General features: G+C 35.6%; 1 long non-coding RNA gene across 1 annotated transcript; it reads left to right on the top strand.

Moving 5' to 3' along the window:
- The first annotated feature begins 3,687 nt into the window (after positions 1–3,687).
- Positions 3,688–6,444, top strand: LOC139362196 (uncharacterized). The gene is made up of 4 exons (XR_011620584.1): positions 3,688–3,796; positions 4,192–4,228; positions 4,340–4,467; positions 5,914–6,444. It is a non-coding gene; the product is annotated as an uncharacterized lncRNA (long non-coding RNA).
- Positions 6,445–13,974: the final 7,530 nt, after the last annotated feature.

The raw sequence follows: 13,974 nt of genomic DNA, 5'->3' as shown, positions 1-13,974 counted from the left end.
AATGAGGATGAAGCACTCATGACCTAAACATCTCTCATTGGGCCCCATCTTCCAATACTGTTGCATTGGGATTACGTTTTAACAAATGAATTTTGGAAGATGCATTCTATTATAGCATTATCTTTATCCAAAGTAACCAAATTTTGTTTTCCAAATTAAAAATGAAAAGAACTCAGAAAGCCAAAAAATAATTTTTCACAAGCCCAAATCTACCAGATTAATAATTTTTGAGTTTTATTGACCATTTAAAGAAAATTGTTTATATTTTTACTCTACAACCATAGTATAATATATAAAAATAATCAAAAGGGTAGATATAACAATGATTAGTGACCATTGTTTTGCCTCTTTTTTCCTTAGAAATTGTCCAAGTACCCAAAGATTAAATTATTACCTCAATAAAATATTAGCTTCAGGCTTTAAAGTTAAATAAAGTTCTAGAAATTAAAATTCAACAAGCAAATTAAGTATATGTAATTGGTCATATTGCAAGAATTCATAGGCTTAAACATTTTAGGAGTTATTCATTGTTATGAGTTCTTTTAGTTCAATACAGTTGCATAGTTTTGCAATCTTAAGACCATTTGTAGAAACACTAATGGCTCAACCCATAGAACTAATGTAAAAATTTTTGAAAGTTTAACATAGATTAAACTCAAAGCATGTACTAAAATACTGCACTAACATTTTTACATGGTGGCAAAATTAGAGAGAAAACAAAAAGTATTTAAAGCTAAAATTAAAATATCTTAATCTTACGAGTTATCTCTTGTTCTGGAATATCACATGAACTTTAAGAAAATCTTATTTATAAATCTTTATAGTCTTTTCCAAATTTTAAAGACTCTTCAAGTCTTGACAAAATCCCTAACTTTCTAACTTTTGCTAAGAACCAAAGCCATTTCTCAAACTCACATTATACTTTTTAAAATCTGAATTTGTTTCTGCATTTATTTTGTGTTTAACATCTGTGTTTTTCATATACTGTCAGTTCAGTAGTTTAATAAAATATGGTGAATTTAGATTTCTTTGGGAGATATTCCAGGGTGTCTCATTTGAAAATTGCCAAAGATGATGCAATTCAGTACATATATGCCAGAATTTTAAATTTTTAAATAATTTTTCTATTTACATTTTATAGCATGTAATATTAATAGTTTTGAGGAGAATCTTAGTGCTTTTTTTTTAAGCTTAAACAATGAAGTCATTTATTAGGTCATTTAGTAATTTACTAGACATAAGTCATTCCAAGTTTAGTTAAGTTAGTGATCCAAAGATGGCATCAGAAGCCAACTGTCTTCCATGTTTCCAATTATACCGTATTCAGCATATTGGCTTTTTCTTGTTTGTCTCCTTAGGCCACTTTACTGCTGTAGTTTGTGTGTGTGTGTGTGTGTGTGTGTGCGTGCGCGTGCGCGCGCGCGCGCGCGACTGTGTTGTTGTTGTTTTAAATTCTAAGATCAATTTTTATTTCTTCAAAAAAAAAAAAAAAAACAGAAGCAGTCAAAACAATTTAAGACACATTTAAAAGGATATTATTGAGTGAGCTTCAAGGAGAGCTTGACTCTGCAAAGGTTGTGAGTCCAAAGGAAGAGGGAAGTCTGTCTTGTTCCTTGGCTGGCTGGCTGGCTGCGCCCAGGACAAAGGAGCCAGCAGAGGCCCCGAGACCCCAGACTGCTGCCCTGAATAGCCGAGTCCTGCCAATTCCAGTTCCAATGTCGCACAGGATCAGACTGTGCCGGGGGAGGGCTGTGGGAGGCCCGCGCATCCAGAAAGTGGAAATCGAGCCCCGTGGCACATTCCGATGGAACTCGGCGACAGATGAGCTTGAAAGTTCAAATGGACATTCTGGCTTTAGCGTTGCTTGCAAGGACCAGAAGATCTAACTGGCTGCAGGAGGAGTGCCACCCTTTGTCTCTGGAGTATTTCTGGTGAGAGATTCACCACACGCAGTGTGCACAGCATCCTCTTGGCTGGCAGACCTGTTATTGTAGGGTTTACCTATGTGGGCCAGGTCCGGCCGGAGATCAGTCATGCACCCTGACATCGAGGTTTGCCCGAGTCATTGACTATAATGTAGTAACATTAGCTGGTTATTTACAGGACAGCTGACTCTCCCTTTCCACGGATTTTTAGGGAGAGGGCTGGAGGGGAGGGGCGTGGCTGTCTGCTTGTTTTTAAATTTTTTAAATGACCTTATAAACGGGGAGTCAGGAGAATTTAAACCAACTCCTACATAGAGCAGTCCAAATGAGCCAGAAGAAAGGCCACCAGAAACACCTGGGTCCTCTCATCTCCTATGTGGAGGAGGCAGGGCCTAGGTCTGAGGAAGTGAATAAATGAAAAAGAAAATGAGTGCAAGAAATGGGAGTTGCAAGGGCAAAAGGAAGAAGGTCAACCACTTTTTTTTTTTCTTTTTTTTCTTTTTTAACCTTAGGAGCTAAGTGTAGCTTGAAGATTTTGGATAACTTTGCACAAGAAAAGGAAAATCATTCTTTTGAAGTAGGTTGAAGCAGTGATTTTTGAAAACAAACAAAGCAGAATGAAAGCATCTTAAATTTTTCATCTTTTCTTTACAAGTTACCTAGATCACTTTTGATTGAGAAAACTATGGAAAGCTAGTAACTGCCACAAGTGAACCCAGGGGATGGCATATGTCAATTTTCCACAGAGCCTTGCTTTGTGGGTGTCTGAATGCACTGCTCTCAGGGGCAAGAGCTCTGCTCACATTTGCTGGAATCAATCGCAGTAGATTTCAGTCCTCAAGTCACTTTTGACTATATTGCTTTGTAAACTCTCCAGCATTCTTACAGAATTTTTTACGATCCTTAGAGTATTCTTCAGGTAGGTCAGGCCAAAGGGAATGCTTGGGCTGGAGGTAGTTCATCAGTGCTATGAGAGACTGACTGGATTACTTAGTTGGTTTTGGTTGCCAGCTTCTAGTTTTCAGCACTAATTACTGGCAAACAGACCTTCCCATTTTCATCAATGTTCAGGTGATAGATCTTTGTTTTAAATGTGATCTTTGGTGGTTTGAATGAGTACTCTGTGGGAAAGTTGGTTTTGATCCTGAAGGCCCTGTATTAGCCGATTCTTGCATTGCTGTAAAGAAATCTGGGTTAATTATAAAGAAAAGAGGGTTAACTGGCTCATGGTTCTACAGGCTCTACGGAAGCATAGCTGCATTTGCTTCTGGGAGGTCTCAGGAAGCTTCCAATTATGGCAAAAGGCAAAGGGGAGCAAGCACATCACATGGTGAGAACTGGAGGGGTGAGGGGAAGCACCACACACTTTTAAACTATCAGATCTCAGAACACATCTTCCAAGAATGCACTCACTATCTGGAGGGCGGCACCAAAGGGACGGTGCTAAACCATTCATGAGGATTCTGCCTCCATATTCCAGTCACTGCCAGGCCCGACCTACAATACTGGGGATTATATTTTAACATGAGATTTGGGTGGGGACAAATATCCAAACTATATCAGGCCCCCTTATCATGTGGAGGCTTGTCCATCACCTTCCTGTTGACCACCGTCTTGGACATCAACTGCTACAGTTCGACATCTCACATCCATATGCAACAAAACCCAGTTAGGAAGGACTGTTTATCACATCCCGTGTTTGTTTGTTTGTTTGTTTGTTTAACTTTTTCTTTATTTCTTTATTTTGAGATGGAGTCTTGGTCTGTCACCCAGGCTGGAGTGCAGTGGCACAATCTCGGCTCAGTGCAACCTCCACCTCCCAGACTAAAGCAGTTCTCCTGTCTCAACCTCCCAAGTAGCTGGAATTACAGGTATGCTCCACCACACGGCTAATTGTTTTGTATTTTTAGTAGAGATGGGGTTTCACCATGTTGGCCAGGCTGGTTTCGAACTCCTGACCTCAAGGGATCTGCCCACCTTGGCCTCCCAAGGTACTGGGATTACAGGCGTGAGCCACCGTGCCCTGCCTAAACTTTTATTTTGAAATAACTGTAGATACAGGAAGTTGCAAAAAATTGTACAAAGAGGACAGGTGCCAGTGTAGTATTCCCTTAGATTTCCTCAATAGTTACATCTTATGTAATTGCAGTACAATATTAAAACCAAGACATTGACATTCAATACAATGTGTATGCATACTTTTATGTTATTTCATTAGTTGTGTAGATTAACGTAAATGAATAACTTGGCTTTTTTTTTCACTCAGCATGGTGCCCTTCAGATCTGTTCAAGACATCCAAGTTGTATGTATTAATAATTCATTCTTTTTTATTGCTGAGTAGTATTCAATGGTATATATGGATCACAGTTTCTTTAACCATTCACTTGTTGAAAGACATTTTTGTTGTTTTCAGTTTCTGGCCATTTCTTACAAAGCTGCTTTCAACAATCATGCATAGGTTTCTACGTGGACATATTTCCCTACCTCCCACTCTACCCCCAGAATAAATTCTCAGGAGTACAAGTGCTCAATTGTCTAGTGGTAAGCATATGTTTAGTATTTTTATGAAACTGCCAAACTATTATCCAGATTTCACAGTCCTGCGAGCATTTGGTATTGTCACTATTTTGGTTCTTCCAAAAGATATATAGTGACATCTCATTTTGGATTACATGGATGCAGAGGAACTGGATCTCTCATACATTGCTGGTAGGACTGTGAAATCTGGAAATACAAATGTCATCCAAATGAGATATCACTACATTCCTTTTGGAAGAACTAAAATACTGACGATAGCAAATGGTATTTTGAATTACATTCGTATTGTAACAACTGGTGATGTTGAACATTTTTTTATGTGCTTACTTGTCATCTTTATATCCTCTTCAGTGACATGTTTCTTCACGTCTTTCACATTTTCTAATTTTATTGGTTATTTTGGGGGGGTTTGTTTGTTAGCTTTACTGCTGAGTTTTGAGAGGTTTTTATATATTCTAATAGAAGTCTTTGTCAGATATGTACTTTACAATTATTTTCTCTCATTCCATAGCTTGTCTTTTAATTTCCTTATAAGGGTCTTTCTCAGAGCAAATGTTTTTAATTTTGATGAAGTCCAAATTACTGATTTTTTCTTTTATGGGTGGTACTCTTGGTATCATGTCTAAGAACATGTGACCGAGCCCTGGGTTTCAGAGTTTTCTCCTATGTTGCCTTTTAAAAATATTATGGTTTTGAGTTATCTATTTTGAGTTGGTTTTAAGAAAAGTGTATGATGTGGATCAAGGTTTATTGTTTTTGTCTATGGATGTTTAATTGCTTTACTACCATTTGTTTAAAAGAATACCCTTTCTCCTTTGAATTTCTCTTACACCTTTGTCAGAAATTAGATGTTTGCATTTGTGTGGTTCTATTTCTGGGTCTTAAGTGCTCTTAAGCAAATTACTAGAGTTGGTCATATTAATTTTTTCACTAGTTGTGCTATCCTGGTATTAGTTTTAATGTCTGTATTTCATTCAGACAACCCTTAGAGATTAGTAAAACTATAAAATATAAAATTATTTTTTGATGTAACCTGTTTTACATCAATAAAAAGCACATATGAGCGTTTGAACTTATGTTAAATGTTTATTCAAACATTTCTTCTCTGATCACTCTCCCATCTTCTTTATCCAAAAACATAAAATAGAGATTATATCCTACAACATTAGATTACACTCACAACATAAAAGTTCTGTTCTCTAATTAGATGAAATATTCAAAACAGTGACTGGGAAAGCTCCCCTATTCTGCTGGAATGATATGATATCATTTGGAACATCATGTAATTAAATACTAGAAATGAGCTATTGTTGAAATGAGAACACTGTCTAAATGAATAATCTTTACTTACACAATTATTTGCAATGTTCAAATATTGGCCAGAAAATTTTGGTCTTACAAAAAAGATCTGAAATGTAATTTTTTTTTCCTATTTAATTCTCTTCACAGAATGAACCTAAGAAGAAAGAGAAATTGTTTCACTGATGTTCAACACAGGGCAACTTTAACTGAATTACTCTAGGGAAACAACAGCCAGTTCCATTAAAATCGTCAAGTTTTATCTCCATTCTCCAGCAATTTATAAAGTATACTATCTAAGTCTCTACAGAGAACAAGGCAGATAGAAGCCAGATGACTAAGCACTGGCCTTCTGGTTTTTAAACACATTCCCTGAACCTATTGTGTAACTAACTGATGCTTAGGTTTAGGACTGGCCTTTTTCAGCTTTCTTCATTTCACTCTCATTAAAAAGAGTTCAGATTAAACACATACCCATGAAACTCAGCAAATGGAAAGAAAGCATTAGGCTCTCTTTCAGTTTTAATCAGTACAAAGCTACATTAGTAACATATAAAACTTAAGTTATTCTACATGAATCCTTCATCTTGTATGTCAAGATTAGAGAAATAAATCAGAGCAGTATTTCCAATTATTGCCATATTCAGTCTTCCCAAATCACCTTGAATTCTTGCAAGCTCCAAGCTAACTCCTATAAGCTATTGTTTATATTATAAATGCATACAATAAAAATTAAAGTGTTTATTTCATTGAGAGCTCATTTTCTTCAGTATTGTATGGCTAAAGAAGCCCTTAGTATCATCTCTTAAACAGGTATCACTGTTCTTTCATACAATTCTAAAGCTCAAAGGAATCTCAGGTTTCTTATCATAATTATGACTTTATTTGCTGTGTGAGGCATTGTCCTACACCTCTTAGATATACTTGACAGATGAGGAAACAGAGTGCCCAGGGTCACACAGTTAAATAGCAAAGTCAGTTTAGTTCAAGAAGCCCATATCAAAAGATCATATCCTCAAACCATGCACCATAGAGATTCTCGTGGAAACTTCTTATTTTAAAGATATGAACCAATCTCTAATAGGCATTCTGAACTTTTAATTTTTTTGCAGCAGAGTTTGCTAGTATCATTGTCAAATGTTCTATATGTTTTTATTTAAGTTTACCATGCTAGAAACTATTTAACATAATTTTGATGGTTTTTAAATAAATAATTATAAAGTATTAGCATCTGAAATCTTTATAAGGCTTAAATATCACTTAAGGTTAGAATAACAATCTACAAGTAACTGTAAATCAGAAATCGGCAATGACTTGAAACCATTCCAGTGTTTTAAGTACATTATGAATTGTATACACACTCATACATCTTTGCCATTGTTGTGTCTAACCCTGAATGTATACTATGTATGTATGTATGTGTATACACACATATACACTTACATACATGGAGTGGTAGTATCAATGATAGTATATTTTCTAATATATTGATAGATGTACAAAATAAATGTCCCTTTTATTACTTACGATATTTATGTGCAGATTATTTTGCCTCACTATATACTCAGATGTATTAAAGAAATCCAATAGATTTGAACAGTTTCCTTTCCTGTTCTAGACAAAGTTACCTGATTGACTGGAAGTGATTGGTAGGTGTGGAAAATCCAATCAGTATTTTTTCTAAGAATTGCTAGTTCTGTAAATATAGCAATTAACCTTAAATACTGTGTGATTAACTTTAAGCTCAGTGAACTATAAACTCTAGATTTAAAATTTCCTCCAAGCCCAAGAATTAGTTGCAACACATTGCAAGATTTTCACCAGGTAGAGTATATTCGGCTATACCTGAAAGTATTTATAATTTCTTATACGGCTGCTTAACAATAAAGTATACTTTTTGTGTCAAGGCTACTTATTAATAATGATGTTTTACAGGTATGATGAATTTTAAAGATAACATTTCACATTATATAAATGAATAAGCTAAGATTTCCAGATAATAAATCATTCATTCTATATGCACAGTGAATTAATTGCAAAGGAAAGATTGCATGGCTGGGAAAGTGCTTATTCCACTAAGTACTTCTTCATCCACAAAGAAAAATAAGAGTGTATATTTCCCTGAAACCTTAGCAGAATAGCCATGGAGGATTTTCTGTCTTTGGCCATAGGCATTAACTGAGTACGTTAGAAAAATGAAGAGCAGATACTTATTACAGGGGCAAATCAAAGATAGGGTCTGTTTTAAATAACTGTAATCATAACAAAAATTAACAGTTTACTATGTACTAGTTGATGTTTTAAGCACCTTACAGTTAATATTGATAATTTTAAATGAAGTAACAAAGTTGCAATGAGTTTAAATAACTTGATCAAAATTATCCAGGCTTAAGGGCCTGGCTCCAGAATTCATGCATCCAAGCCCTGCATTCTAGTACCTTTTTAAGAAGGTTACAACCTTCTTCAGCACAGTGGCTGTGTATTTTTAACTCCTCAAAAGCTGGTTTATAGCCTAGCAGGTGATAGGCACATGGAAGAACTTAATTTTGTTTCCATTGAAAAACAATGACGGGGAAACCTAAAGGCTAATACAGTGGCCTGATACATTTTCAAGGCATCAAGGGAGCTACCAGCCTTGTGATCCTCAAGGATTATTTCTGACCCACTGCCTTGTCTAAATTAAAGTAGGTCAAGCCATAGCTTAGACTCTTTTTCTCCTAGATCCAGACCCAGGCTTGGGTTCTACTTCTCTTAAAGTAATAAAAAACTGAATATTTCTTGTCAAATGAAATCAAATTTTCCTAAATTGCCCATTCTGTACTTGCTTTCCATTTGACCTTATCCTGGCTCCTTCAGGCCTCCTGAATGGAAGGCAAGTCCAGCTTAATTTAGCAAACATGAAAAGGGGAAGAAAAGGAAGAAAAGTTAAATCCAAAGTGGGTAACACTATAAAACAGTCTTTCAGACACACACACACACAAAAACAAAAAGGCGTTACTTTTGGAAGAGACAACTTTTAACTTCTCATCTCCCCCTTTATACCTCTGCCCACTTAACTCTCAGGCCCATTGCATATGCCATTTTGCCTTTAGCCTTTCATCCTTGAGACTGGAGAAAAGGGAGAAATGCCTTCTTTGCTTTGTCCCATTCTAGATTTTAAAGCAATTCACTATTACTAGATAATTAACAGGTTTTCTAATCTGAATTAAAGATGCCTCTGGCCATATTAAAATATCAGGAACAAAAAGAAAAATTCTAAACTCTATATTTCCAAAACATGAAAATATTTAATGCACTCTATAAGAGCACCTTTTACCAATTTTACTACTTATGGTTATCAGTTACAAGTCATTCTACAAAATATTTTCATATATAATACAATTGATTAAATTAAAATGCTTACATTAAAATTATGATATTTTAATAACATTTTATTTATCAAAATATTTTTAACATTTAACATCCCTACAAACTATAAGCTATAGATAGCTCACCAGACTAACTGCTGCTTATTTATATATGTAAAATATTTTTATGAAAAGTCATTGCTTAACGTACAGAAGCTTAAGTTGTCTGTATGCTCAACTCAGCTCACCAAAAAAAAAAAAAAAATTCAAATAAAAGTATACTGAGATGGCTTTTTTCAACTATTAGGCAAAATTCCAAAAGTTTGCCAAGCTATTCTGTTAGAAAACTGTGGGGAAATGAATGCTAAAACTTTGCTGGTAGAAATGCAAAATAGAACAACCCTAATAGAAGAGAATTTGGCAGTATCTAAACAATTTCATATGCATTACCTTTTGATACTACAATTCCATGTCTAGAGATCTGTCCAAAACACAAACAGACAAAAATACAAACACAAATATCCACAAAGCTATTCATTGCAGTACTATTATAGTAACGAAGACCGCAAACCACTCAATATTCTATCTATAGATGATTTGTTGAGTAAAATATAGCTCTGTTACTCAATCCATAGTCCATGCACTGAAAGCAAAATTCAGTCTGAGGGAATGCAACAAGATAAATGGCCTGGTTTCTTCAACAGAAAAGTTCTAAGAAAGAAGATAAAATATGTAAATTCTTTTTGATATGTTGACCAAAAAAAATATCAACCATTCATCCATGTGCGTGAAGCTTATCTCACCTTATCAACACGGTCTCACTTCTGCCCAGGCTGTAGTGCAGTGGTGTGATCATAGCTCATTTCATCCTCAAAGTCCTGGGCTCAAGCAATCCTTTCCCCTCAGTCCCCCTAAAAGCTACGTCTACAGGCCTGGCTAATTTTTACATTTTTTTGTAGAGACAGGGTCTCACTATGTTTCCCGGGCTTGTCTTGAACTCCTGGCCTCAAGCAATCCTCCTCTTTTGGCCTCCCAAAGGGCTAGGATTACAGGTGTGAGCTTCCAGGTCTGACCTTATGATTTTCAAAGACATAATCTTTTAAAGATCATACTGAAGTATTTACAGATATGCTGATATACTGTCTGGGATTTGCTTCAAATTATATGAGAGACAATGGGCAGGGCTATAAATGAAACAAGATTTGATTCATCTTGATAATTATTGAAACTGGATTATGGATATTTTATGTTTTCTACACTACTATTTTTAATAATACAAAACACTGCAGGACTTGCAAGTTCATTTCATTCTTGAAACTCTCCTAAAAGGTATTATGATGTGCTCAATTTGACTAATAATATCCTGCTTTGCCAGACCTCACTCAGAGAGTAACAGCCAATTTAGCAAATAGTGTATCTGTTCCTTTTTCTTTTTAACATTCATAGCATTTTATTTGTAACTGTTTAAAATACTTTATACATTTAACTTTCATATTTGTGTGTGAGTTCCCATTTAACAGATCTATTTGTTAAAAACAAAAGATAGTGAAGTCCTTGAATCCCTTCTACTGCTGTCTAAAGTACACAGCACAGCATGGTGACTTTCTGCATATGTATAGAACTGTGCAACTTCCAACCAATCAAGATACAGGACATTTCTGGCACCTTGAAAGACTTCCTCATGCTCCACCCAGTCTATATGCCTCTAAAGGTAATGTCTATTTTATGCTCACAATATTTTCTTTGATCTTGAGCTTCATAGAACTAGAATCATACAACATAGATCCTTGTAACTAGCTCATTTCATGTCACATTATGTCTTTCAATCAATGGGTTTTTTTTTTTTAACCTTTTAATTTTTCTTTTTTTTTTAATATGAGACAGAGTCTCACTCAGGCATAAGGGTACTCCCACCTCAGCCTTCCAAGGAGCTGGGAATACAGGCATGTGCCTCCATGCCCAGATAATGTTTATATTTTTTGTAGAGGTAGGGTCTTACCATGTTGCCTAGGCTTTTCATGAACTCCTGGGCTCAGGCAAACTGCACACCTCAGCCTCCCAAAGTGCTGAGATTACAGTCATCAGCCACCGTTCCCAGGCCCCAGTGTTTTTTATATCATTGTATTTCATTTTTTCCATTTCTGTGGAGGAGTCCATTACATAAATATATCAATTTAGTTATTCTCTGTTGATAGGCTGTGTCTATGTGCAGTTCCCTGTTCAGCAGCTGCTGTGAATAAATCTCCTAATAACATTCTTGTACATATATTTCAGTGGTCAAATATGTTCGTTTTTCTTGAACAGGTACCTAGAAGTGGGTCATATGATATGCAGATATTTAACTTTAGTTGTTCAACATGGTCATGCCAATTTATACTCACTACTAGTGTATGTACATGTTTATATTAAGCAGCCACAATAACCTGCCTAAACTATGTATGATGATCTTTTGCCAGCTTTCCCTTCCTCAGCACTTGTATTTCCGATATTAATTATCTTCGCAGCACCCAGAAACATGACAGCCTTTCTGAGGAATATTTAAGTAGACACGTGAAGAGAGAGTGAATCATGCAGATAACAGGTAGAAGGAAAGGCAATTGTGAGAGACCTGATACCACCTCATAATTGATGTATTTGAGGAAAGCAAGGAGACTTTTGCTGGTGGGAAGTGGGTAAGGCAGGGGAGTTGTGGGAGTTACTTTCAGAGTGGTAGCCGGGGTCCAGATGATATAGGCCATATTCAGAAATTTTGATTTTGTTCTAAACATGATGAGAAGCCAGTGAAACAGTTATGATTTTGGGAGTTACTTTACACGATTTCCATTCCTTTTAACCACATGATCTCCATCATGGTTTTTTAAAACGACTTCACATTTTCTGTGGTTCTTCCAACCTTGCAAGTAAAATAATGTTTTTCAGTTAGCATGATAAATCAGTAGAACTTCAAAAATTGAAGAAATAAAAGTAAAAAAATAGGTTGTGGTTATGAAAAAGATAACCTGAATAGATTGCTTAAAAGGAAACTTGGTATTTTCCCCATATATCAAGCTGGACAATTACTACAGTGATGGCTGCTCAATTTCAATATATATTATTCAAATGTTAAAAATTTAAAGCGGCAATTCTCGAGTAGATTTTAGAAACAATTGTAATCATGTGAATTACAAGTAATTATTTACAGATATTTTCAATTTGTAACTGCAAATTGAAATCCAGATATAGGCAACGTTTCTCTAAACAGCCAGAAAGTACCCACCCTTTAAATTTCTGTCTGTGCCTTTAACAATTTAACCAACACTTCTCAAACATTTTTGATTTCCCAAGTCAGTTGAGGAATTCTTAAAAACAGTTTCCAATTCCCCTTACAGATCTACCAAATATTACTCTCTGAAGGTGGGAACTCGGAATCTACAATCTTTAAAATTCCTAAACCACCAGCCTAAAATGTCAATCCTTACATAGATCTGTGTTAGTTCCTTGTCGCTATTGTGACAAATTACCACAAACTTAGTGTCTGAAAACAACACAAATTTATTATCATACAGTTTTGGTGGTCAGAAGTCCAGTTTTATAACGGCCAGAAGCCTAGGGTCTAATGAAGCAAATTAAAGATGGCATTCTTTCTGAAGACTTTAGAGCAGAACACATTCCTTGCCTTTTCCAGCTTCTAGAGGGTGCACACAGTCCTTGGCTCTTAGCCAAATCACTGATACCATCCTTACATCTTCTCTGACTCTGGCCCTCCTGCCTCCCTCTTATAAGGATACCTATGATTACACTGGGGCCCCTAGAATAATCTCCCATCTCAAGATTTTTAAATCAATCACATCTGCAAGTCTTTTATCCACATAAGATAATGTCTTCACAGGTTTGGGGGATTAAGAGATGAACAGCTGGCGATCATTAAGTTTGTTGTAACATTTTGTTTGTTGAAGTGCATGCAGAAAAGCTTGCCTCACACAAATATGTAGTTAAAGAAAGATGACCCCCAGAAATTCTCAGACTACACTTTGGAATCCAATGATGTGAAAAAATTAAGCAGAATTGAAGTGAGGAATTAAAGGATAATGTTCATTTAGAAGAGAAAAGAACAAAAGCAGAAAGAAAAGAAAGAAGGAGAAAAAAAGCAAGGGGGGCAAAGGGAAAAAATTAAAGAAGAGAAAATAAAAATGGTAAAATAGAAGATAAAAAAAGAATGAAGCAAACAGCAGGTAAAAAAGATAAAAGATGAAATAAGGAGAAAGGAATATGAAAGTGGTGAATATAGCAGAAGAAAGTAATTGAGTAGGATATGGAAAAGATATTGAAGAATAAACATGATATTTTAGGACTATTTTAAAGTAATGGAGAGAGTTACAAGATATTAACAGAATTAAAATCTGGAAAAGTGTTTTCAGAAAACACCAATGGATTTGATGACAAATATTATAATGATTTCTTTGCAAACAATTTTTTTTTAATTGGTGACTGTGTTAGCAACAGAACACCTGAAAGTAGGTCATTTATAGAGAAAATAAATTTATTTATTACAGTTGTGGAGGCTAGGAAGTCCAAGGTCAAGGGGCTGTATCTGGTGAGTGACTTCTTGCTGATGGGGACTCTCTGCAAAGTCCCAAGGTGACAGAGGGCATCACATGGCAAGAAGCTGAATGTGCCAGCTTAGATCTCTCTACTTCTTATAGAGTCACAAGTCTCATTCCTATGATAACCCATTAATCCATTCATGAAAGCAGAGCTTTCATGACAGAATCACCTCTTAAAGGTCTTACGTCTCAATACTGCCACAATGGTGATTAAATTTCAACACGAATTTTGTAGTAAACAAATACTGAAACCATAGTAGTGACCCAGAGACATAAGTTTC

The sequence above is a fragment of the Macaca nemestrina genome, chromosome 3, assembly GCF_043159975.1.
Source record: "Macaca nemestrina isolate mMacNem1 chromosome 3, mMacNem.hap1, whole genome shotgun sequence".
NCBI lineage: Eukaryota > Metazoa > Chordata > Mammalia > Primates > Cercopithecidae > Macaca > Macaca nemestrina.
The sequence above is the reverse complement of the archived record's forward strand: the minus strand, read 5'-3'. Positions and strand labels throughout refer to the sequence as shown.